The sequence below is a fragment of the Simochromis diagramma genome, unplaced genomic scaffold, assembly GCF_900408965.1.
Source record: "Simochromis diagramma unplaced genomic scaffold, fSimDia1.1 OVJJ01000816.1, whole genome shotgun sequence".
NCBI classification, from domain to species: Eukaryota; Metazoa; Chordata; class Actinopteri; order Cichliformes; family Cichlidae; genus Simochromis; species Simochromis diagramma.
In genome coordinates, this window is record NW_024386908.1 from 19,622,067 (window position 1) to 19,648,739 (window position 26,673).

General features: G+C 38.8%; 1 long non-coding RNA gene across 1 annotated transcript; it reads right to left on the bottom strand.

Annotated features, from left to right (window-relative positions):
* Nucleotides 1-2,537: 2,537 nt before the first annotated feature.
* On the bottom strand, nucleotides 2,538-16,046 carry LOC120736037. Its single transcript, XR_005696405.1, has 4 exons — nucleotides 13,746-16,046; nucleotides 11,851-11,852; nucleotides 9,506-9,513; nucleotides 2,538-2,549 (listed from the first exon to the last, which is right to left on the bottom strand). It is a non-coding gene; the product is annotated as an uncharacterized LOC120736037 (long non-coding RNA).
* Nucleotides 16,047-26,673: the final 10,627 nt, after the last annotated feature.

Here is a 26,673-nt window from a genome sequence, read left to right on the forward strand (position 1 = left end):
TGACTTGGGACACTTAGTATTCCCCAGACATCGGTGCTGCTCATGGCTTTACCAGTCATTCTGCTCCCTGGATAAACAGCAGAAGATGGATGAATGGACGTTTAGATGGATATATTTGCACTTATACAATAAGTAGCATTCCTTTGCACTGTCAAAATGCATCAGTTGCTGCTATGTGGAGGCAATTTCACCTTGAATCCTAAAAATCATTTCCCTCATACATTGCTAAGATCCATTTGTATTCCAGCAAATTACAGCTGCAAACAAGTTTTGAGTCAGATTTGTCCCTAATTAATTTAACGCCCTAGGCAAGAGTTAAGATGGTGTCCCCTGTATCGCCAGAGGGCAGAGACACACTTGATGCTACTTTGAAAAACCTTCTTCACCTTTAACTTGCCAGGAGTCAACCCAGGGTTTGCAGAGATTGATTATTTTTAAGCGCACCTAAAGCCTAGTGCATGTATAACCATTAGATGTTGCATTATGGTAATGGAAAAAAGGTCAAATAAAATATAAGAAATGAGACCTAATTAACTGTCTATTGTAACAGAGGCAAAACCGGTACAGCAAACAGTTTTATTAGTTATTATGTGGCTCCATACCCATTAAATAAAGGCCCTGTGCTCCTCTGTGGTTAGCCAGGCACCCTGAAGCTCACAACAACACAAAGACGGCATTTCTGCATACAAAGAATCAGAATCAGAACACTTTATTAATCCCTAAGGAAATTATGTAAAGGGAGAAGCTCATTAAAATGATCATAGCAGCTGTACTAACTCCATCATGCTCTTGCATCAGGATGTTGACTTTGCCATGACTGCAGTATTATTTGACTTGCTTTTCACAGTTATATTTAGACAGCAGCCACTTTCTATTAATGCTGGAGACTTCATGTTTTCTGGTATAGCAAAGAGAAACATGTTTATCAAACTTTATTCTCTGCTGGACCTTTACTGCAGCCATCTTCAGTTGCTGCTTGTTTTGGGGTCTCTGCACCTTTGGTTTTGTATTTCATAATAGAAAAGCTAATCTGTTGGGTTTAGACCCACTCATCTGACTTGGCAATAAGAGAAAATTTCATTCTTTTACATTTTAAAACTCTTGGGATTATTTTGCAGGATTAAGGACAATGCTTTTGTTAAGTATTATCCAGTGTTGCAGTATTTGATCGTGCTGCTTCTATCAGCAGTAACATCATCAATAAGAACTAGTGGCCCAGCTCCACTACTAACCATACATGCTCATGGCATAACACTATCTCGCCCATATGAGAAGACATGTTTCAGGTGATGAGTTATTTCTCACCTTCTCCATATTTTTCTCTTCCCATCATTCCAGTCTCAACTCTCCAAAGATTGATTTTCAGAATTTTTGTCTGCTCCAATCTGACCTTCTGAGCCTTGATTGTAACCTTTGATTTGCATCTTCTTGTAAACTTCATGTATTTCCAATTATGAAGGCATGAAACTGCTCGTCAGTCAATTGTCCCAATAATTTTGAACCTCTGAAAATGGGGGGCTGTGTATATCATTGTAGTAATTTTTAGATGGTTCAAATTGTGAGAACTTCTTGAATCTGCACTGAAATCACATCAACAGTGTTTGATTTACTCTGGCGGTCTGCAGAGGAAAAACAGTCTTTTTCTCAAACATTATGTAAATCCAATTTTTTTTTATTTTTAGAAATAGTTGGTAGATCAAAGCTAAACCTTATTGTAAGACCCGTGAGTACAGTCATGCTGATTATTTCATTGCAGCTGAAAACATTTGGTCTTTTTTTAAACTTATGGAGCCTCAGGCCATGTTTGCATTTGTTACTAAAGAAGCATTTAGACTCTAAAATATCTGAAAACTGTGAAATCTGAAGTAAACACTAAACAGACAAAAACTAAGAAGAGCAGGTTAAGTTATAAGAAACTAATAATATTTCAGCATTGTTTATATTTAACTAAAGAAAAACATTTTTGTGGTGGAATTTTGAAGCTTGTGTTTAATTGTTTTTGTTATCCATACAAACGAACAAAAAATATAAATATAGCTCCCATCATCAATAACTTGTATTGATCTGTAAGTTTTCTACTGTATTTGGTAATGGGAATTTATTCTGCAATATACACAAATACAATAAAATAGTTTAGGGAATTCATGCTCAGCAACTAGATCTTTAAAGTTCGTATTTATCATTTTTATCTTTTCATTTATGTCTCAATTTCAAGGTCTGGCATATGTAGAGTGAGGGCATAAAGACAAAGTTCAAAAAGTGATTTAAAAAAGCCCAAAACAAAAATCCAAAGCAGAGAGAAACCATACTCCAAGATACAAAGTAACTAAATTTAGAAAACAGAGACAAATGGGCAGCAGGCAGAGAAATAGCACAACGTAACAGACACTCAGGCAACACATACACACCAAAACACACAAGGGAACCAGGGGAGCTGGAAACAGCTGAACTAATTAAACACAGGACGTAGCACTAAAAGCAAGGCAGACGAGACAAGGACTCACAAAATAAGATAGAAGTAACCTAACAGACACTTGACAGAGAAAACTCTAGGAAGGCTAGATTGACCGTATAATTACATTTTAAAAATCAATATATATACAAAACAAACTATAAAATGATAATATTAAAAATGACAATCTTAATCTTGTCACACAGTGTACTGACAACACCCTGATTTAAAGTCCTACGTCACCGCACGTGTTTGATATGGTTTTAGGATTTCAGTTAAGAGCAAAAATAGTCATGAGAGTCTGAAACTATCCAACTCCAACTTCTCTGCTCCATGTCGAGTTCACCTTAAAGGAAATCTGAATTCTCAGCACACAGACTGACAAATTCACACACAGATAAGTAAATAAAATAAATAAGCAGTGACAGGCAGGGAGACATATGTGCGCAGACAGACACTTTGTCAGACCTGAGCTCAGCCCTGTGATCGTTTCTCTGCTTTCTCCCTCTATTCTTGTTTTCCTGTCAGTCATCCCGCACTCACATTACTCACTGTGTGAGAATGTGATGTTTAAATTGCTATATATTTTCCCCTTGGCAACACCAATCTGTCACAGGCATGATTTACAACAGCACAAGCATGCAGTTCTAACTGTGTGTGTTTTTGGTGTGTGAGCTGCTGTTGTGTCAGATATAATTGTTACGAAACAAAAATATTGTGTTACTCCATGTTACATTACTTCATACTGTTTATGAACTTGTAGTATTGTTTGTCATGCTTGTGGTGAGGGAATTTTATCTTTTCTTTTATTGTCTTTTATTTTATCTCACCAAAGATAAGGCATACCTCTGAATTTCAACTTTTCAACTAGGTTGCTGTGTTTACTGTTTTGTTGTAGCATTTGATTTTTGCTGTGCATGACGGGTTTTTTATTGATGAGTTTCCACACTGCTAACTATCTGCTCTTCACTGTTTTTCTAAACAACGCAGAAATATTTGACAGGCATGAATGTGTTGTTTTTTTCTACCTCTAGTTCATTTTAAATATACGTTTTTGCTGGGCATTTAACTCAGGAAGAGGTTTTTTAAATTTTATTTTAACAACATAGTTTAAAGAGAAAAACAAATCAAAATACAACAGCACAAACACAAACAAGAGCAGCACATGGATCCACATGTTTTTGAAAGTGCTCAGTTATTACATGCACTGCATGGCGCCTCCATAGGACTGTGCTGGAGGCTTAGCTCTGCTTGCTTATGACAGATAGCATGATTAGTGTTTGATTAAAGTGTGAGAATTGTTATTTCAGTTAGCTTTCATACACACTGAGTGTCATTGTAAGTAAGAGGAAGGATAGCAGTGACATTCATCAGGGACATCTTTTTTTTTCCTGCTGGAGCGTACGAAAGAAGAAAAATAAGTAGAGATCAGTGAGAACATGAGTCCCAGTCAGACTATAATTGTGTCCTAAAGGGTTAAAAAGGGATGGATCAGTGTTTTACAATATAATAGTCAATGTAATTTGAAAAAGAGAAATAGTAATCTTGAACATCAAGACCTTCTTGACACCAGGAGTGAAATTTTCCAGTTAATGTAAATTTTAACATGGTTTCAACTCATATTCTTCATGTTTAAAAGGCAGGTGGGATATTTTCCCTAGTGACCCATGGTTTCCAGATTGGTGTCAACTGGCCTCTAGTCCTGTGTGATTGGGGCCTAATCAAGTTTGTCAGAGTCAACTGATAGCTTAGCACACTGCTCTGTCTTCCAAATATTGTCACTCATAGCTCCAAACACAATGAAACAATGGCGGCAGTCGAAACATTCAAAATATGGCATTCACTATAAACATCAATATGTGGTGCAATGATGCCGTCTACCTTTTTCACATCAAACCACCATTTTCCCTTTTTCGTAGGTTGCTACACTAAGAAAAGAGTTTTTAGTGTGTAACCTAACCAGCTCATGAACACAATATAACAAAGGTGTGAACAATCTTCTCCTGGCTGACAAACCTGTGATTCATACCCCCACCATCTTGCCCTACCATGGCTGGTATGCCAAAGATTCAGTGCCAGAAGACTCGCGAATAATGGTGAGATGCAGAAGGCATCTGACAAAACACCATTACTTGACACCCTGTGGTGAGAACACATTGTTACAGTCATAACATGCAGTCTGGTAGGAAATTTCTCTAATTTCACGTCCCATGTTACCACTGGTGATGTGGCACAACTTCTGAATCACTGAGAAGTACCTGAACGCATCATTACACTTGGTCTCTGTGAGGTTAGTCGGAGAAACCCATGATGACTGTGTAATCAGGCAGCTTGATTTTAAATTAGCTCATTTAAAGTTTGGATTCATGTTTTTTCCTCTCCTCACTTATAAATTTGAAAGGCAGAGACTGAAGGAGGAAAAGAGGAGTGGAAGGAAAGTAAATAAAGAAAGAGGAGAGAGGGTTTTCATCCCCGGAGGAGCTAAAAAGTAAAAGAAGAAAGGGAGAGCAGAGGGAGAGAAGCCCTCCAGCCAAAAGAAATAAATCAACCTGACACACCTGTTTGTCTTTCTGTCCGTGTGAAATAAGAAATAAGAAAAACAACTGAACTGAATATTTTAAATGTTGCAAATCTTGAATTACTGGGAAAGCACATAAAGAGCAGTCTATAGGTTGTATTTGTTGCTTAAAGCATCTTAGTATCTTTTCCCTTCTTTTTTTATATCCCCTGCAACCTTCCTCTCTAATCACAGCCTGGCAGACTGCTCAGTGTGTGTGTGTGTGTGTGAGAGAGAGAGAGAGAGAGAGAGAGAGAGATAGAGAGAGAGAGGAAGTGTGAAACATTTGGGGGGGGGGGGTTTAAAAAAATAAATTCAGTGAGAATGAGGAGTGAAGAAAGGGAAGAAAAAGAGAGAAAGAAAGAGTAAGACAGAGAGATTTTAGTCGCCTCAAGACAGAAAAACAGCTGCTGCAGATGAAAAACTAAAAACACACACACACACTAATGGCTGGACGAGGACAGTTGGCATGTGTGTATGTTTGAGCACAGATGTTCCTAATTTGTTCTAATTATCATTTCTTCAATCTGTTTGTTCTCTGAGACGTGGACAGAACTCAGATGGCTGAGGAGTGGTGCTTTAGGAACAACACAACAGTAGTTCTGACCATTTTACCGCTGGGTGTACTTGTTTGAACTTATACCCCATTTTCTATCATTTTGCCACTATTTTGGCCAAACGCTGGCCTTGTTGACAGCAAATCATATAACTGATAGTAGATAGTGAAGATAACACTTTAACGTTTAGCTGGTTAAATGTTTATTGATCATTCGTAAAGACTTCTTTGGTTCCCAACAAATGGGTCCCATGAATGGCATCCTTATCTTCTGCATCAGTATTGCCCCAGAATTTCATCAATTCTATCTATCTATCTGAGTAAACTATATACCTGGTGTATGTAGAAACATTGCAACAGAAACATTGTGGGGGTGTATACAAGGGCAGTAATATAATGTAATAAACAAATAAGGGTGGAGGGGCTACCAGTGGAACCGAGTCAGTGTTTTCTTTACAGTGAAAATGGACAATGACACAAAGCATACTTCAAAAGCAAGCCAAGAGTTTCTCAAGGTTAAGAAATTTCCAAGTCAGTCACCTAATCTCAACCCAGCAGAGTAACTTTTCAGTTATTAATGTAAAACTAAAGGCAGAGAAATCCAAAACCTGAACATGGCTGAAGGAAAGGCCTGGCAGAGCAACTCAAGGGAGGAAAAACATCATTTTATTCCATCCATGTGAAGGATGTTAATGCAAGTTTTAAAAGAGTTATTATATTCCATTATGCTACTTTAGCTAACTAATTTTGAGACTCTAACATGATCAATTGTGTATGAAAGTGGGTGGAAATCACTTATCATCTTGATAATCTTGATTGTTTGATTTAAAATCCACTGTGGTGGTGTTCAGAGGCAAAACTACAATAAATGTGTCTTTGTCCACAAATAATTATGGTTGTATGTACTGTTGTGGCAGACAATCTACCCCTAAACAAACAAACAAACAAAATTTATATACTATACCACTTTAAAAAAAAAAAAACACACAGGTTTTGCCAATACAATATGAATTTAAAATCTCATAGCAAGCTGAAATTTTCTGAGCTCTCTCACCACCTGCATAATTTGGTACACGTTTTATTAGGATGCCTGGGTCGTTGACCCAGGGTTTTGAGTTTATGTATTATTTATCATTTCTATTCTTCGGTTTCTTTGTTAGAGTTCTGTCTTATGGTTTATGTCTCTGTGTAATCTTTAGTTGCTATATCCCCGTGTCCAGTCAGTGTCTGTCTGCCCTGGTCCCATGTCTCTGTTCCCTCTGTTGTAGTGCCTGCATGTGAGTCTGTGTCTTTAGTTCAGTCCGTGTTATGTTTCCTGTTTTATTTTGAAGGTCCATGTCTGATGTTAATGTATCTGGTTTTGCTTCCCCTTGTCTCGTTAGGCCTGATTTGCCCCAGCTGTGTTTCCCTCCTGTTACCTATTCCCTGATTGCTCCCTCTGTGTATTTAAGCCCTGTGTTTCTCTGTGTCGTGATCTACCCTTATCTTGCTGTGTGTTCTGGCAGTCTTCTGATGTAAGTTTAGTTTGATATATCCAGTTATCTTACATTTGAGATCAAGTTTTGCCTCTGAGTGTCTGCATCTTGGGTCCTATTCCTACCTGCACACAGCCGGTCATAACACGTTTCTATTGTGTTCTCTGAGACTATTTTTAACTTTCATTTAAAAGCTGTCCAAAACTTTGATATTGAAACATGATGAAAAAAATGAAGTTAAAACATTTAAAGAACCAAGAAGTCAAACATTAAACATAGAGAAAACCACCATTCACAGCAAGTATCCAATCACGAGGCGGCGTCTGCCCCTGGGCTTAATGTGATTGGCTGACAGCTCATTATACACATGACTGAGGCTCAGACAGTGGAACTGATTGGTTTGCTAGGGGAAGATGAAAAATTGACTGGTTCAAATTAAGGGTGAAATACAAATGAGTGTAAGAATGTAGTTTGGTTTAAGGTGGAATATGCAAATGACAATGAGTCAGACAATTTCTGAATGGAGATTTTAAACAAGAACAATCATTATGGAATAAAATTTTAGGGTTGGTTATTTTCTGTCTTTTTGTTTTTTTTCTGTCCTTGGATTCTGACTTAACCCATGTGTGTAGCTTGTATTACTCAACTTGTGGGGGCATGCTAGCACCAGTGTTCAAATTATAATGTGAATTTTATTTAACTCAAATAGCTGACATTTCCATCATTGATCTAGACTGGTTAAGCAATTTTAACAAACCAAAAACTTTTGTATTTCTTGCCAACTAAATGAACAAAAAAAAGCTGTAGTAAAAAAGAAAAAGAACCTCTTTTTTGTGACGCCTCCTTCTAACTGTGACAAACTAATTCAAATAAACTGACAGAGTTTAGAAGGTCAAATACCTGCTGGTGTCAAGATGAGTGCAGAGGTATGAATAAAAGCATTTGTAAAGTCCTTGGACGAAACTGGAGAACCAGCTTAGCAGCCAGGGCTGGACTGGGACAAAAAATCAGCCCGGGCATTTTGACTAGAGACCGGCCCACCAGGTATTATAGAAAAAACCATAAAGCCTTTGAATGAAAACAAACGTCATTGTGACAGTGATGTACACTGTCTTGATGGTACATATGTATCAATCTAATAAACTTAAACCTACACCATCCTCCCTATTCTGGTATTCTAAACAGTACTTAGCCGAAACCCAAAGACTGCTTGGTTGAGTTAACTTCCTGAACTATCTACAACATATGGTGGAAACCTGAAATTAAGACAGAGAAGACTAGAGGTAAGACATGACCATTACTGAATATTAAAAATAATAAATGACAGATTTAGTGATATTTTCATAAACTATTTATTTACCACATCAATAAACAGCATGGCAGGGCAAAATATTTTTCCTAACATGGCAACCTTTTAAAAGTGAAAGGAGACAGAAAGACGGGTGAGAAAGAATAAAACTTAACTGACTTTTTGATGGCAAGTACTAGTACAGTATCTAGAAAATATGGGATGTGGGAAAATACTGGCATCATGTACAGTACTTTCTTCTGAAGAAATTATGTTGGGACCCTGAAAAAAACTTACTATGTACAATAATGGATTTCTATAAATTTGACATCAGATGAAAACTTTGGTTGTAAGATTCGGATAATTATTTGTTAAAAGCTAGAAATTTTAAATGAGAATAAGAAAGAAAAGTATTTCTTTGTGCCCCCTTTTCCCTGTTAATGCTCTACCTGCCCCATGGCAAAACTTTGCTAGACCCGCCCCTGTACAGTTACCAGCTGCCAGCTACATAGAAAAGGATCCTGGTGTAAGTTGTCTCACAGAAACAGTTCATAACTTCCCTTCAACCCATTCATGTCACCTAAAAGGTAAACCTGTTTCTCCATCACCTGTTCAGCTCTGATGATTCAGTAAGGACATCTCCTGGTTCCATCTTCATGTTTCCCTCTCACCAGATAACCAAACCGATAACATGACCAGCAGCTTTTACGGCCATGGCTCCAACAAACATCAGCTGATACTAGAAAGTAATATTAAATAAATTCTAACAACAGCTTATCAAGTTTAAAGGCGCTTCTGCTGTTTAACGCGACATCCGCTGGTTTCCTCCTTCTGGCACAAAGCGGGAGATAAACAAGCAAGAGAGACAGGACTTGCGGCAGAAACGCCGATCAGCTGATCATTGATCAGTTTCATGATTGAAGTAGCAGCAGGAGAGGGAGGGGGAGAGAATGAGAGAAGAAGAGGCAGCTGACAGTGTAAAGACACAGAATAACTCCAGCTTTTTGTCTTTTTTTATATTGTAGCTGAAGTACGGGACAAATTGCGTTTATTTTCAGCTCAATACGAAACGCGTAATATTAACTCTGAATACCAGAGGATTCCGTTTTTTACAGGACGGTAGGCAACTCTACTAACCATATGAATAAAATAAAGTTCACCAGTAACATCATAGCACCCACCCAACTGTATAGAAACTCCGTCATGCTAGCTAGTACGCAATACGAGTTATTGTAACTGACTGTAAAAAGTTAGCACAATGAAAATAAACTACACCTAAACTTGGTTTATATCTGACCCAGAAAGACTGCAGCTCATAACTTCTTACCTGAAGCTCATTTCACCTGACAGTCGGACCGGCGGCCGCCTTGGGTCTCTCCACCTCCGTCTCCCCTTTCCCCCATCCACCTGCTGGCCTCCACCACTTGCTAATTTTACTGAATCTATGAAAGCTCCACCATAGCCACTACTAAACAATTGAGTTATTTTTACTCTGCCAGCATCTGTCCAATCCGCCACCTTTCACTGTTTACACGGTTATGGAAAAAAAGACAACAACAACAAAACATCGGCCCATTTTAAACGAAAAATTACCATCGGCCCACCGGGCAAATGCCTGGTATGCCCGATGGCCAGTCCAGCTATGTTAGTAGCACTCCATCAATCGGCCCTTTATTGAAGAGCAGCTGTGCAGAAGCCACTAAAAGGTAAATAGTGCTTGTCAAACTAAAGACTCTCTGTGCCTCAGTGATTGTTGTGTTAAACAAACTTCAACTGCTCAATCACACGGTAGCATTTCAATGCTTTTAGACATGTAGATATGTTTAAGAAAACCTGCTGAAGTTCAAAGTGTACACATCAGAAGGGAGGTGAAAGGTGATTTACATGAAAATTGTATGAATGTCTAAGTATTTTAGAAATGTTGATCTGCTGGGATTTCCCCCCGAAGCCATCTCTAGGTTTTACAGAACAGAATGATCGGAAAAACAGAAAATATCTACTGAGAGAGTTATCAGGGGGGAAAATCTAGTTGATGTCAGAGGAGACTAGCCAGACTGCTTAGAGGTGATGGGGAGGATACAGTTACTCAAATAACCACTTGTTACAACCAAGATGTGCAGAATAGCATCTCTGAACAACAGACAGATGCACTTTTCACATGAGATTTTCTTTAATGGAAAAATAAATTTAAATGCAGCGTCCCTCTCCAATCAAACCGCACTTGTCCACCAATTATCTTCAGCAACTTGTTCAGATAACAGCTGCTCCATATTCACAAGAACGCACAAAGAAGAGCAGAGGAAGACGAGAAAGGCTTTGAATGTTAAATGCTTTAATGGTCACAGACACCAGACAACCTGCAGCCACAGATGGGAACAGAAACCTCGTGTTCACACCTGCTCATCCCACAATACAAAGGAACAACAAACCGGTGATTTAACTGTTATTCATGGATAATGAAACACTGTCCCGGCCTCCTACACAAATCTAAACATCAGACAAAGTGGGGCAAAGGAGTGCGTGGGAGGAGTGACACATCCAAGCTTGCTTTTTACATTTTTTTTTACACAGAATGACTAGTCATTAATAAGGAAAACAAAGACCACATCAGTCATTTTAACAGTCCTGACACTTAATGAGTAAACTCTGTCAATTTACCATTACATTTCTTCGAAATAAAAGGGATAAATCATTTGCAGAATATTTAGATTTATTAATATGAAACTTTTATCATTATTATAATCTAGTTGATTAAATACTTTTCCTGAGGCTTGACATTTTAGTTACATTTTCAGACAAAATGGTGAAACCACATGGGAGCACAGACTGTGCATCAGCTTTCAAGAAATTTAGTTTAAGGGGTTCATTATTATGACTGTAGTGTGCTGAAAATTTCACTCAATATTAAAATGGATTGGAGTTCTTTAGTGAACGAATGGAAAGAAATCCCATGGCTGCTTTCTTTCCAGATATTATTAAGATGAAAACATTGATACAGCTCTAATATTTCAAGATAAAGGCAATAGCTTTTATCTACTGAGGGGTAAAAATAAAACTTATTAAAGAAAAAGGGAGAAGCTGCCTTCAGTCTATTCATGACAACTGTGATAGTAGTCCCTGATCCACGGACAGCATAAAGATGGATGTAGCTTCCAGTCCTGAAAAGTAAAGCCTTACATGTGCCTTAAATCTGCATTCTTTTTAATGGCAACAGGGGCCGACAACTCTGAATGCAAAAAGACTGCTGGTTCTGCAGAAACCTATGGAAGCACGTTGCTCTGGTCACACAATTTAAAACATTACGTCCATTTTGTACATTTTGCCTGATTTGAAGAGTCACATGGCTGACATAGTGGTACATGGTTAGCACTGTCACCTCACAGAAAGAAGGTTCTAGATTCAAATGAGTTAGGGTTAGAGACTGTAGCTGTGTCCCAAAACGTCGGCTGCATCCTCCGGAGGCCGCATTTGAAGGCCAATTACGTCACAGCCAGGCGACGAAGGCTGTCCCAATTCGTCGACTCCTTCAAATGCGGCCGACAAATGCGTCCTTCATTTCCCTGAATTTGAAGGATGGGTCGGGTGTGTCCTTCGTGGCCCACCATATCCCAGAGTTCATAGCGCAACCCAGCCAATTTCAGTTTCCAACAATGGCGGCCGCTACTAAGTTTTAAAATTACTCTTATTAATCTTTCTGGGTCACAAAATAAACTTTTAACATATTTTCGAGAAAGTAGCTGTGTAAACTTCAAATATCTGCTTGGTTTATCAAGACATCGCATATTTCTGTATGTCATTGTACAACTGTATAGTGACAATAAAGGCATTCTATTCTATTCTATTCTATTTGCAAAAGCGCGCCGATGTTTTCGGATACGTCTGTTACCCACCCGCTCGCTTCAATGGGGGTTCAATGGTCACTTGAGCCGGCGAGAGCAGCGGACTCCCGGCTTCATAGTTTTCAGATCCCCGCTGTCTTTCGCTACTCAGGTTAAACATGATATATTAGTCACTCGGATAACTTAAAAATGTAATTGTTTGGCTTTTTTCTGTGTTTTATTTGTTCTGGAGTAAATCGGTTTGGCTGAGATCAAAGTTATTAGATTATTAGATTAAATAAAACTTTATCAATCCATTGGGTGGGTTCCTCTGGGATTTTCACACAGCTGAATAAACGTTAAACAGAAAACTGATTAAACAGAAGTGTCAGACGGTCGAGAATTTACGCCAGTGTCCTGTTATATTTTAGATAGCAAGGAGCAGACGGCCCAGTTTATTAAACTCCACCGACACAGCGGTGACGCAAATCTGAAGGTTAGACCGTCCCATTTCACAGCCTCGCACTTCCAGCCTTCTCGGTCTTTGAAGGACCCGGCCCACGTAGACCACGAGGGCCGGGTCCTTCGAAGGATGCAGCCTACGTTTTGGGACACAGCTTGGGTCTACTCTCTGGGAACTCTGGTTTCCTCCTACAATCCAAAGATTTGCATGGGGGGTTATATTAATTAGTTATTCTATACTGACTGCAGGTGCGACTGGTTATCTGTATTTCTGTGTTAGCCCTGTCGTGATCTGTCCAGGGTGTGCCTGCCTCCTGCCCTGTGATAGCCTCCAGCCCACCTGGATGGATGGATGGATTACCCAGGTGATGCTCACTGGTAGCCAGCTGGTCACATCTGGTTTCAGAACACCAAGATGGCAACAGTGAACTTTATCACTGTCTAAAACAGGACCACAAACTACTGGGTGAACTCACCAGAGGTGCATATGTCTGCATTAGACGTATGAAAATCTGAGCTTTTTTTGTGTCGTATTCATTAGTAGAAACCACTGAACCAATTAGCTGTGATTTTCAAACTTAAATTGTTTGAGTTTCTTACTTTACTTGAGTTGAATGTACTATTTAGATTTCCCTAAGTAATCATTTTGAAATGTAACATACATATTCAACATATTATGGAACTTTCACTTCTGGGTTTTGCCAATAAAAAAAAAAAAGACTAAACAACACAGATGGATATTATCTCTTATACTGTTAATTCATCCAGGTAAAGAACGTTTGTCCAGTATTTGTAGTGACTTTATCTTCTGGGGCTGACAGGCCAGGTGGTCTTTGTTCGATACCTGCTCTCTTCTTTTTGTCGGATGTCAAACCTTTTCTTTTTTTCTGTTTGAGAGCGACAGCCCATGTCACAGGGGACACGACAATCACTGCCTCAGTTATTGCAGCACAACCACTGCTTTTGTCCCCCAGCCTCATTCCAGGGAAACACTTTGGAAAGTTGTGCTTTTTCAGGCTTCAGTCTCAGTAACTTTTGCCTCAATTTCCCGAGTTCCTAAAATTTCCTGCTTTGTTTATTTGCTACAACATTTACCTAAAGGCAAATAGGTCTTCTGTAGATAAATGTCAGTGGGACAGTGCGCTGATTCCAAATTTAGACTCATTCTGATTCACTGACCAGTACACAGTGGTAAGAATAAATTTGGGCAATAAATATCAGTTTCATGGATCTGATGGTCTTACATCAATGTGAGTGAATCAAAAAACAGTTTTAAACCCTGTACAAATCAGCTATGTGACCACAGGAATGCAGAGGAATGGTTTTTGGAAAACAGGAATAGCACTGGTGAATGCTTCAAATGACCATCTTATGGGCTCTGCCAGTGGACTCAACTTCATGCTTGTCCTGATGGTCATACCTGATGACCTCAACATTTTCATACACAGACTAAAGTATATTGCTGATATTAAAGGAACTGCAAGGATTTTTTTGTCAACGGGACATTTTCTTCAACACACACACATCAAATTCAATAACTCTTTTCTTCCATCTGTGCAATATTACTGACATTAGAAATATCCCATCCCAGAGCAATGGGGAAAAGCTAGTTCACATTATTTCTTTTTTGAGGTTGGACTATCGTAACTCATTATTATCAGTGTTCTAAAAGCTTAGAGGAAAAGCCTTTATTGGTTCAAAATACCCAACAGGAAAAAAAAAACAGCATCAGACATTGCAGTCCATGCACCCCCAAACAGCAAGTAAAAAGCTTTCTAGCAGCTGTAGGATGTCTGACTCCTCTTCACAGGAGCCAAAAAAGATGACAGAAAGAGGAGGCCAGTGTCGGTGGATGGGTCAATAAAATGTCAGACATTGACAATGGGAGTCAGATATTTCCCTAAGCGGGGCTAACTCTTATATGTCTAACAGTAACTTTTTAAAAACAAAGAGGAGACTGGAAAATATCATGAAAATATTAATAGGTTAAACATCATAATGTTTTCCTGTTAGTTGTTTATGAAAAATCTTTGGTTCCATTAACGGTTTATTGTAAATGTGTTCAGTAAATGTCAGAACAATTTGGTCATTAAAATTTGTAATTTCTTCTGTTCAAGTGGTTGGTAACATTTCAAAATAAGTGGTGAGTCACCTGAGCAATGAAAATACAACTAATACTACCCATTATGTTTGCTTTTTGCTTTGAGTTGTGATGTGTGGGCTCAAAATTTAAAGTACCTGTCTACAATGAGTCACAATCAAACAATCAGTCAATCATTGAGGCTTCAGTACACATCTCATTTACAGAGGAAAATAAAAATCAGAGTGAAGGAGCTTTGGCAGAGGAAGTCTCAGTCTGACAAATGTTGTCTGTGTGTTGTTCCTGGACTTAAACACTCAGATACACACCGTCTGCAACAGAAGTCATTGCTCTTTACTTCTTCCTCTTCAGCCTTGAACTTTAAACCCTTCTCTTCCTACAATCCTCCTGTTCTTTTATATTTACTGTCATTCATTTGCAATACAGTGTTTCACTCTGTTTCCTTTCTTCTTGCACAGTGATCTGTTATCTTCTGTCATGTTTTCTGATGATAGTAACGATAAAAGTAGTAGTAACACTCACTATGGCCTTAGCCATAGACTGTCTAGAAACGACATCATCCAGTGGCTTTGATACATTTTGAAGTCTCATCGTAAGCGTTTTGGTTTTGATCTTGAAGGTGGAAGTTACAGCAGAATCCTAAGATATCAGCTAAAGCTAGCAAGCTGCATTAGCAAGCTACATCCATTAACAGTGTATAAGCCTATAAATAATATTAATTGATATACTGTCACTAATTAAAACATTCTACATAATTAACTAATAGTTCACTTACCAAGTCTGCCCAGTCTGGTTAGCAAGTGGTTTCTGAACATTTCGGAAACTTGCTAGCATCACATTAGTTGCAAAGAATGCTACACCAATACCCTCCTTCCTTTGCTTTGGACATTATCAGATTGTTGCTGTTGCTCATAATTTCCATGGAAGATACCAACTTTTCTGCAAACACTAAAAATGCTGAAGAGCAAAATGCAAACTGGAAATGGAGAATTTCGGCCTTTTGTAAATGTGTTGTTTGCACTGCAAGGCACAAAGTCCTCCCTTTTCGGTTTGCTTTGCTCTTCCAGAAGTTGGACTACATCTCAGAGAGCAAACAGCAAGTGCAGCTTAGCAGCTTAATGCAAGCTGTAGCTGACGCAAGCAATTTGTTAGCAAACAAAGCAAACACACAAAGGTTTTGGTGTAGCACTCTCTTTGCGGCTAATTTCCCCCATGTAGTTATAGCCGGCAACCTCCAGCAATCACTCATCAACCAATCGGGTAATACACATATCTCCCTATTGACTGAAGGTTGCTGACCAGTTTCCAGGCCTTAGATTACTGCATTACTGTAAGTAACAGAAATATCTCCCTGCCAAGCACTGGGTATACACTGTGTATACAATTATTAGGCAAGTGGGTGTAATTTTTATGCACATTTTCCAACTTCAAGCTGTATAAACTTGAGTGCTTATTGGATTTAAGTATATCAGGTGATCTGTATGTGTGGCCTACGGAGATCAACACTCTATATAAAGGTGTGCATAATTATTAGGCAGCTTCTCTCCCTCAGGCAAAACGGGCAAAAAAGAGATTTAATAGACTCTGAAAAGTCAAAAATTGTAAAAAGTCTCTCAGAAGGATGCAGCACTCTTGAAATTGAGAAGATATTGGGGCATGACCACAGAACCATCAAATGTTTTGTTGAAAATAGCCAACAGGGTCGCAAGAAATGTATTGAGAAAAAAAGACACAAGTTAACTGCCAAAGATTTGAGAAGAATGAAACGTGAAGCTACCAGGAACCCATTGTCCTCCAGTGCTGCCATATTCCTGAACTGCAACCTACCCAGAGTGTCCAGAAGTACAAAGTGTTCAGTGCTTAGAGACATGGCCAAGGCAAGGAAGGCTGAAACCCGACCACCACTGAACAAAACGCACAACTTGAAATGTCAAATGCTGGACCAAGAAATATCTGATGACAGATTTTTCAAAGGTTTTATGGACTGATGAGATGAGAGTGACTCTTGATGGACCAGACGGATGGATCAGTAATGGACACAGAGCTCCACTTTGACTCAGACACCAGCAAGGTGGGCTACTGGTATGGGCTGGTATTATTAAAGATGAGCTTGTTGGACCTTTTCGGGTTGAAGATGGCCTGAAAATCAACTCCAAAACCTACTGCCAGTTTTTAGAAGACACTTTCTTCAAGCAGTGGTACAGGAAAAAGTCTCCATCTTTTAAGAAGACCATGACTTTTATGCCGGACAATAGTCCATCTCATGCATCGAAGTACTCCACTGCATGGCTAGCCAGTAAAGGCCTTAAGAATGAAAAGATAATGACATGGCCCCCTTCCTCCCCTGACCTAAACCCTATTGAGAACCTGTGGGCCTTGCTTAAATGGGAGATTTACAGTGTAGGAAAACAGTACATCTCTCTGAACAGTGTCTGGGAGGCTGTGGTTGCTGCTGCACAAAAAGTTGATCATCATCAGATCAAGAAACTGACAGAGTCCATGAATGGAAGGCTTGTGACAGTTATTGAAAAGAAGGGTGGTTGTATTGGTCACTGATATTTTTTATTTTTTTTGACATGTCAGAAATGTTTATATGTACATTTTGAGTTGTTTTATTATATTCTCACTTTAACATTTGCAAATAAACTAGTGAGATGGGAAAATGTTCGTTTTTTTCAATTAGTTGCATAATTGCACATATATATATTCTCTTAAAGACAAAACCTCACTTTTACATTCTTAAAAATTTAGGTTTAGGTTCATTAACATTTTGGATTGACCGGGAGCACCGTCCTTGATCCATAATGAAATTAATCCTCAAAAAATACAACTTGCCTAATAACACAAAGTGTACAATGTGTACACACCACTATCCTGCTGGGTCTTATGTATAACACACCTCTTCAGGTCTCCCTGTTCATAAATTCATTCACCTATTCAGCTAAATTAAAATTTATCTGAAAACACATGGGTCTCACAGCTAAAATGAAAAATCAATGCGATGTGTTGTAGGAGCATAGAAGCCGACATCCCCTCCCGATCATTTCAGTTCCATACCCCCAAACATATTATTGAAATAGCCTCACCGTCACACATTTAGCATCCTGTTTATCACATCACAGTCCAGTCAATAAAAGCCTCTTTAGGCTGTTCGTCTCACTGGAGTGTAAACGATGTGAGGAGATGTTCTGAACTCAGATGCTCTGAATGAAGGTGAATTTATTTCAGAACAATTAGACAGTAGACAGTGAACACAGACAGTAAGACTATGGAGGAACATGTTTTGGAGACTTGAAGAGGACATGGCTAATTGATTCTGATGGGATGAGGGTATTAAACCAAAGCAATTATGAAATGGAGAAGATGAAAAAGAAAGAGGAGGTGAAGGCAGACAGTGTTACATAAATCATCATGTTACACATGAAGAAAATAATTGCCAAAGTTTTCTTTGACAAATACAATCTTTTTGCCTCCCTTCCTCCTGTTTTCCATCTGCAGCCAGTATCATCAGTCCAGACTTAATGTTAATGTTAATGTACCCATATCAATTGTTATGACAGAGTGTCAGTGGCATTCATGGCTCCCAGATAATGACTGCTACTGATTTTCATCATGCTCAGACTTTTCTCCATGCTTTTAACAAATGTCTGGATATCTTTTTCAAATGACCCAGCTGATCATTTAATCAGGATCCCTCCTGCATATCTCCTAGGTGAGCTGGTTCTTTGTTACTGTTCTGCAAATACTTCCATCATTTTTGTATATTCTTCTACTGATTCATCTCTTTTCTCTCCACCTCCTTTGCCTGTTGATCTCCCTTCATTGTCTGCTCTCTTGCATCTTTGCTTCTACCTTGTCTTCTGCAGTTATAGTTTTATTCCCATGTCTGTCTTTTTTGGGACAAACTAAAAAGGGCTGGCTGGTCTGAGCATTTCAGAAGCTGCTGATCTGCTGGGATTTTCCCACACAACCATCTGTAGGGTTCGCAGAGGGAAAATATCAATTGAAGGAAATGCAAGAGGTCAGGGGAGAATGGCATGACTTCTTTGAGCTGATAGGAAGACATTCATTCATTATAATCTCTTAATTCACAGCACATCAAACAGTGAAGCAGACGGGCTAAAGGAGCAGAAGACCACACCTGGCACTGCAGGATAATGTATCTCGACACAAATCCTGGTGTCTTGAACATGACACTGAGTTCAGTGTACTCGGACGTTGTGGAACAGAGGAATGTTTCTTGCACCTTGTTGAATCTGAGCCATGAAGAATTATGGCAGCTCTGAATGCAAAAGGACATCCAACCTGATATTAGCATGACGTACCTAATAAAGTGACCTGTAAGGGTACTTTCCTGCTTCCTGCTGATTATTACAGGTTTGCTTTCTTGTGAATTCTTATTTCCACTGAGCTTTTTCTTTACCAGTGTTGCTCTTTTCTTTAAGTCATTTTTGGACTGCCTTTCCTTCTTTGCCTGTTCCTGTGTAGATTGTCAGCCACACTGACCATCGGCCATCCAATTAAAGGCTTTCCTCAATAATCACAGCACCTTCGTTCCTCTCCACTTTTTCTCTTTTTGTTCCTTTTGCCTTTTATTCTCACCATCTTCCTTTAGTCTCCTATTTTTATTTTATTTTATCCTATTTTTTCCTTTTTTTCCTGCCCTTTTGTCCCCGTTCTAAAGTGAACCAACTCTGCAAAATAAATGAATAAAATCGAGTTTTAAACCAGACGGAGAGAAAAAAAACAGCAATTTTTTGTTATCATTTTTCTCTCCAACTTGCTACCTTCGGATTTGCGTTCATCCCATGCGTCAGCAGCTGTGTGTGTGTGTGTGTGTGTGTGTGCATCTGATAGTCTCGGGAATTACGACACAATTTACAAGTTCACCTTGGCTTCAGAAAAACTGAATTATTCTCTGCTTCCCTTTGTGACACCATTTCATTTCATATCTTTCACGGCCGATTCTCTCCAACTAGCTCCCCATCTTCTCTCTTCTTTTTTACTCTGATTCCTCTCATATTTTTAACCTCTTTTTCTCTCTTCTTCCCTTTTAGTACTTGTTCTTTATTCTTTCCTTCCCTCTAATTATCTTCTCCTTTTCCACCATCTTTCACTTTCCCTTCTCACATCATCTGATCTCTTGTTATCTCCTGTCCCCTCTGTCAGATCTCTCTCTGTCTTTGCTCTCTCATTCTTGTATGTCTGCTTGCAATGATGGATGGGGTGATGGATGCTGGGTTGCCACGGTAATTTGATGGATGGCTTAGCAGGCGATACGAGGGGCAGCAGAGCGCGCCGACACACATCTCTCGGGTGATTTTAGAAGCACTTGGTTGGCTTCAAAATGGCATTGTTGGCCAGACACTGTTAGATTGTATTTGTCCACATGGCTGTAGGGTCGCAGGTTCAAATCCAGGCTGACACAGCCTCTGTCACATTCTCACATCTAACTACCGTAGTTTTCGGGTCATAAGCCGCTACTTTTTTCCCACACTGTGAACACTGTGGCTTATACTGACGTGTGGCTAATGCATTTTTTTTTTCATGCGGCCAAAAACATTTTGCCTGGTAACAGTAGACCAATAAAATTGAAAAGTAGTATATATACGGTATATATTTTTACCGGTTGTTAAGAGATGTTGTAATGTTGTTTGTGCACTGTTCTGTAAAAAAACATAAGCAACGTAATTTGTGTGTTACTGATACGTACGTATACTTAAAGGTAGCCGTGTTACAGGCACTGTTCGAGGAAAAAAAGCATTTGCAGTATGTATTTTTGTATGTTACCATGTTTATGTTACCTTACGGATTAAATTAAACGTTAAAAATCCTCACGTGTAATATTTCTGTGTAAATATCTCATATTACGAGTGAAACGCATACGGCTTAAAATCCAGTGCGGCCTGTACAAGTACAAAATAGATTTTCTTTCTAAGATTAGAGCATGCGGCTTTTAATCAGGTGCGCTCTGTAGTCCGGGAATTATGGTACATGATTTGGCCTTGCAGACACTTGAAAGACCCCCACTAGATTTTATATGAAGTGCAATTTCATTTAAAAACATGAGTGAAATGAACAAAATTAAGTTAGAAAAGAGCAGCATGTCGCATGAAGGCCTCATCCGCATAACTTTCACAGAAGGCAGCTCTAATGCTAATGTTACACACGCTCTCTGAGGCTGGCCAAGGTTATGAATGACCCAGATATGAATCATAATTAAAGGAGTATTTCCTGAAATTATTTTCCTGTAACAAGGAGAAATGGGCGGAGTAATTCTAGTGCTGGTGTGCATGTGTGCATTGCCCTTGACTCCTGGCAGAAAAGATGAATGAACTGTAATTAGACTGATGCACAGATAATCGCTGTAGGAAAAGATGAAGAAGAAGAAGAAGAAGCAGAGAAAGAAAAGCCAAGGTCGACCAGCAGAGGCATAGAGCAGTTTACAAAAATTCACCTGAGGAAAAACAAAAACTTCAAGGGTCAAGATAAAGGTGTCCTAATTTGGAAGTACATTTTTCACAGTAAATGCAATTGTGATGTTTTTAAGGCTTCCAGAAACTACCACAGAAGAGACTCCTGAATATTTTATGCTGGACACCGATCTGATGCATCCTCAGTGATCTGTGTGTCCTCATGACCTGAAACCAGGGACCCAGTGTCATGAAACCACTGCTTCCTGGCTCTGCCGTGAATGAGTGAATAATAGTAACACAATGATTTGTGTGGATCCAAAACCTTCTCTGTCAACACACTGCAACCATGCTGATATCATGTGATCCAAAGGCTGAGGTCAGTTTGTGATATAACATATGTATGATCAACATATGGCATGAATACTTTTGGAATACTATTCTTCTTTGGTGTGATACATTTTTAATTAAGAACTATATTTAGGACAAACTCTCTTAACTGCTCTCAGAGGCAGAAAAATTGAGCTTTCACTATTGAAGAAAAGCTGTTCAAAAATAAGGATGAAGAGAATAAATACCATCAGAGATCAATGGTTCTCAAAGACAAACTTGTTTGTTTCAAAGTTCTTTCTGCTAACATGCTAATGTTGCTAACAGAGTGTAAACTCTAATGAAAATAAATGTCAATTCATTTCTATTCAATTCAATTTTATTTATATAGCGCCAAATCACAACAAAAATCGCCTCGAGGCGCTTCATAGGTACAGAGAAAAACCCAACAATCATATGACCCCCTATGAGCAAGCATTTTGGCAACAGTGGGAAGGAAAAACTCCCTTTGCATTTGATTAATTTCTTCTTATGCTGTTTTTATAGTTTTATTGTTTTACATTGTTTTATTTACTGTTATATTGTTTTTATATTCCCATTTCCTGTGTTGTAAAGCACTTTGTGATTTTTATCTGTGAAAAGCGCTATATAAATAAATTTTACTTACTTACTTACCTTTTAACAGCAAGAAACCTCCGGCAGAACCAGGCTCAGGGAGGGGCGGGGCCATCTGCTGCGACCGGTTGGGGTGAGAGAAGGAAGACAGGATAAAAGACATGCTGTGGAAGAGAGACAGACATTAATAACAGATATGATTCAATGCAGAGAGGTCTATTAACACATACTGAGTGAGAAAGGTGACTGGAAAGGAAAAACTCAATGCATCATGGGAATCCCCAGCAGCCTACACCTACTGCGGCATAACTAAGGGAGGATTCAGGGTCACCTGGTCCAGCCCTAACTATATGCTTTAGCAAAAAGGAAAGTTTTAAGCCTAATCTTGAAAGTAGAGATAGTGTCTGTCTCCCGAATCCAAACTGGAAGCTGGTTCCACAGAAGAGGGGCCTGAAAACTGAAGGCTCTCCCTCCCATTCTACTTTTAAATACTCTAGGAACAACAAGTAGGCCTGCAGAGCAAGAGCGAAGTGCTCTAATAGGGTGATATGGTACTACAAGGTCATTAAGATAAGATGGGGCCTGATTATTTAAGATCTTGAGGAGCAGGATTTTGAATTCAATTCTGGATTTAACAGGAAGCCAATGAAGGGAAGCCAATACAGGAGAAATATGCTCTCTCTTTCTAGTCCCTGTCAGTACTCTTGCTGCAGCATTTTGGATTAACTGAAGGCTTTTCAGGGAGTTTTTAGGACATCCTGATAATAATGAATTACAGTCGTCCAGCCTGGAAGTAATAAATGCATGAACTAGTTTTTCAGCATCACTCTGAGACAGGATGTTTCTAACTTTAGAGATGTTGCGCAAATGGAGGAAAGCAGTCTTACATATTTGTTTAATATGTGCGTTGAAGGACATGTCCTGGTCAAAAATGACTCCAAGGTTCCTCACAGCGTTACTGGAGGCCAAAGTAATGCCATCCAGAGTAAGAACCTGGTTAGATACCATATTTCTAAGATTTTCAGGGCCGAGTACAATAACCTCAGTTTTATCTGAATTAAGGAGCAGAAAGTTAGCGGCCATCCAGGTCTTTATGTCTTTAAGACATTCCTGCAGTTTAACTAATTGGTGTGTGTTACCGGGCTTCATGGATATATATACATATATCAGAACAAACAAAAGCCCTGCCTGTATAATGACGGTCCACCAACACGTTTGTCTTGTTATTATATTAGTTATTATAATAATCCCCCCTCATCTCAGCCGAGTACTGAGTGTGGTAATGCTGCCTCGGGGACTAAAAGCAGGTACTTGGGAATTAATCACAAGAACTAATCTCATCAATGTAACACTAAATGGTCCTTCGGCACTTTATATTTGCACTTCTGCAAAGGGTAATCCATTTAACTTGACACTGTTTGACAGAATGCTAAAACTGCAATCCTGCTGTCTTTAAAATGTCCCTGCTTTGAACCTTTGGGTTTGGGTTTAGGTCATCCAAATGAGCCATCTTACCCACCCAATCAGAAAAGAGCAGAGCAACTAGTGAAGAAGTCACACACAAACAGATAACCGTCTCTCACTCATGCAGATGTGTCCTTGTGTTCTTTATGAGTTTTCTTTGTACATTTAGTCGAGGTTCAGTGAGGTTTTGCTTCGATTTCACATGTGAACTGAACATCTCATCACTAATATATTTAATGTAACAAAACATAAATTACTGACATGCTTTGGTGTTTTGGTGGGTAACAAAAAAGTGGTTAATTCTGTTACATCCGTCTCTGATTTTCCCTCATTTGCTCCTTTTCTCACTGGCTGCAGGGGGCTGAGAGAGGGCATGTATTATGATTGCAGTGATATGTATGTTACAGTAGTGAGTTTTTAGCTTTAATATTCCTTTGTTCTCTGAACGAGCAGAACAAAAACATGAAAGCAAGCTCCATATTTAATAAGAACCTTTATTCTTCCCCTGAAACATAAAAATATTTTATTTACACGTGAAGCGTGTCAGACATTTATTTAAAACCTTACATGTGTTTCATATTTTACAGCATTTACTGACTTACAGCTGAATTAGTCAAGAATTTGGACAGGTTTCTTCACATTGAAAGCAAAGTTGTGTCTGTTGAGTCCTTCAGTAACTGTTCTGTTCTGGAGCCTGTAGAAACCTTCACAGAGATGCTTGTCATGCTTGTTTTACAAGAATCATCTGCTGATCAGAGATGCCAACAGGAACCAGTCAGTAGTTTCTCATCCAAGTTACCTACCTGTAATCTCTAGATCCCTATCCATAGGGTTTGGTTCTCCAAATCGATTTAGATTAGGCCTTCAAAATAAAAGTGTCACTAAAGGAGTGTTGCTCCTGCATCTAGAGAAGCGATTCCTCTGGTGGGCTATGAAGGTACTGCAGCTGGGCCTCAGTATTACAGTTTTTCTCTATTGGTTTGGCTCATTTCTTGAAACAGAAATTACATTCTCAAAACTCTAAGATCATTTGGCAAAACACTCTTACAATTTAGCACAACACTATAGCTCACCTGCAAAAGCTCATATCTCTTCCAAAACTGTCCACTCGGGCTTCAATCTAAATCCCTTTCTCATTTAAACAGTCAGTGTCTCCAAAATGGCAAAGATCCTTCTCAATAGCTTTGGCTCATTTCTCGACACAGATTCTCATCATTCTTGGTGCTTTTGTCAAAATAAACCTGGATGGTTGATCACAACAACATGGTCCACCTGCAAAAGCACATATCTCCCCTAAAACAGTTCAGTCATGTGTCAAAACTACATTTCTTTCTAATCTGAATAGTCAGTGCCCCCAAAATGCATCGTCCCTTTGGCATTATGTGAGTACTGCCATACAAAATGTTTAGGTATTTTGTCACTATGGCAGAAGACCAACAATATACAACAGAAAAGAGTAGCCTCCAAGGTTTGACATCACAGATTGCACTCACACTACCAAGGAAATTATAACCATTTGTTATTCACACACACAAAGAAAGTTTTATACATATGTAAAAAGAAAATGTACATTACACTAGTAAATTGTATGAACACAAAATCAAAAAACAAGGACTTATTCAGTGGTCGCTGTACTCATTCTCCCGCTCTTGTCCACTGTCTTCACCCTCCTGATTATTTACACGCTGTTGTCTGTCTGGTCCCCTGCAGTGATCTCCTGTAATGTCGTCACATTTCAGACATTTCATTTGAAATATATATACAGTGAGAAATTTATACACGTGTATTCATTTAAATAAAAAGTTCATTAAAACTGAAAATAGGAGGCGGATACTTTGTGATATTACTCATAACTCTACATTTACTGCTCTTGAACTGACGTTTGTATCCCTGTGGAGGGTGAGTTACACATTGGCACCAAACACTTGACTGGGTAGCATCAGCAATTTATAGCCAACAGCCTAGCTTGTTTATGGTTTTTTGAATAATATTTTAAGAAATAAACTCTCTCTTGTATTTTGATTGAAGTGAAGATTTAAGATGAAATTTAAGTCGGCCGCAGGACTCTTGACCAGTGGCGGAGCAGGGTGGCTTACTGGGCTTAAACCCGGGTTGTTTTTGCAGAAGCCCGGGGTCTTTTGAAGTGTCATTTGTTTCATCGTTAGATGCCTGGCTGACAACTGTATAAAACAAAAACTACACACAATATTCGAAGCACATAGCGCACACTGTGGGAATTTACGACTGTGCGTAAATCCCCCCTAATATTGGTATGATCCGAGCTCAGGCACTAAGCGACTGAGCAAGTGGGCGGGGGGAGCTGCTGCCTGCGAGTTTGCTGTTGGAGAAGTGGAGACAAGCAGACGGAGGAGAACTGAAGTTTGACCAGGTACCAAAGCAAATCATCCGTACTGTACAAATGATGTAAATATGACGGTGTATCACGAAAGATTGATGTCAAATTGATCACTTGACCCATATTACGTTACTTGCTCTTCGAGTGAATCAACAAATGGCGAAATGAAAAGCCGAACAACAACAATGCTGTTTTTTCAGTCCTAGCTTACATGTGTGTTTATTTCATATTTTCAGTTGTTACCTTCCACAGCTAAATAAAACACTCTAAATCGGTTTCAGTTATGTACTGATATGCAAGAATGGACATAAGGAGCTTCTTTCAAAGAGCAAACTCAGGTAAATGTTATTTTATATATTATGCTTTGTATGTTGTTCAGTATATTTCTATGCAAAACAAGAGGAATTTCAATACACAGCAGTATATTCACAGTTTAAACCAGACATTTACATACACTTTAGGGAAAAACGTAAAAATATTTTTTTTTAACTGTACAACATCAATTTAGAGTAAACTTGTTTTGTTTTGGATAAATAAATATTGAAATATCCTTTGAATTATTTAAATGTCAGAATAAAGAGAGACAGAGCTGTTTATTTTTTATCACTTTCATCAAATTTAAAAGTACATATACACTAAGTTTATTGTTAATTAATAAGAAACTCCAGACGATTTCATTCTGAGCTGAAGCTTCTGATAGGTTAGTAGAGTCCATGTGAGTAAATTGGTGGCACACCTGTGGATGCATATAAGGCAAAACACAGAGCCTGTTTCTTTGACATGGGA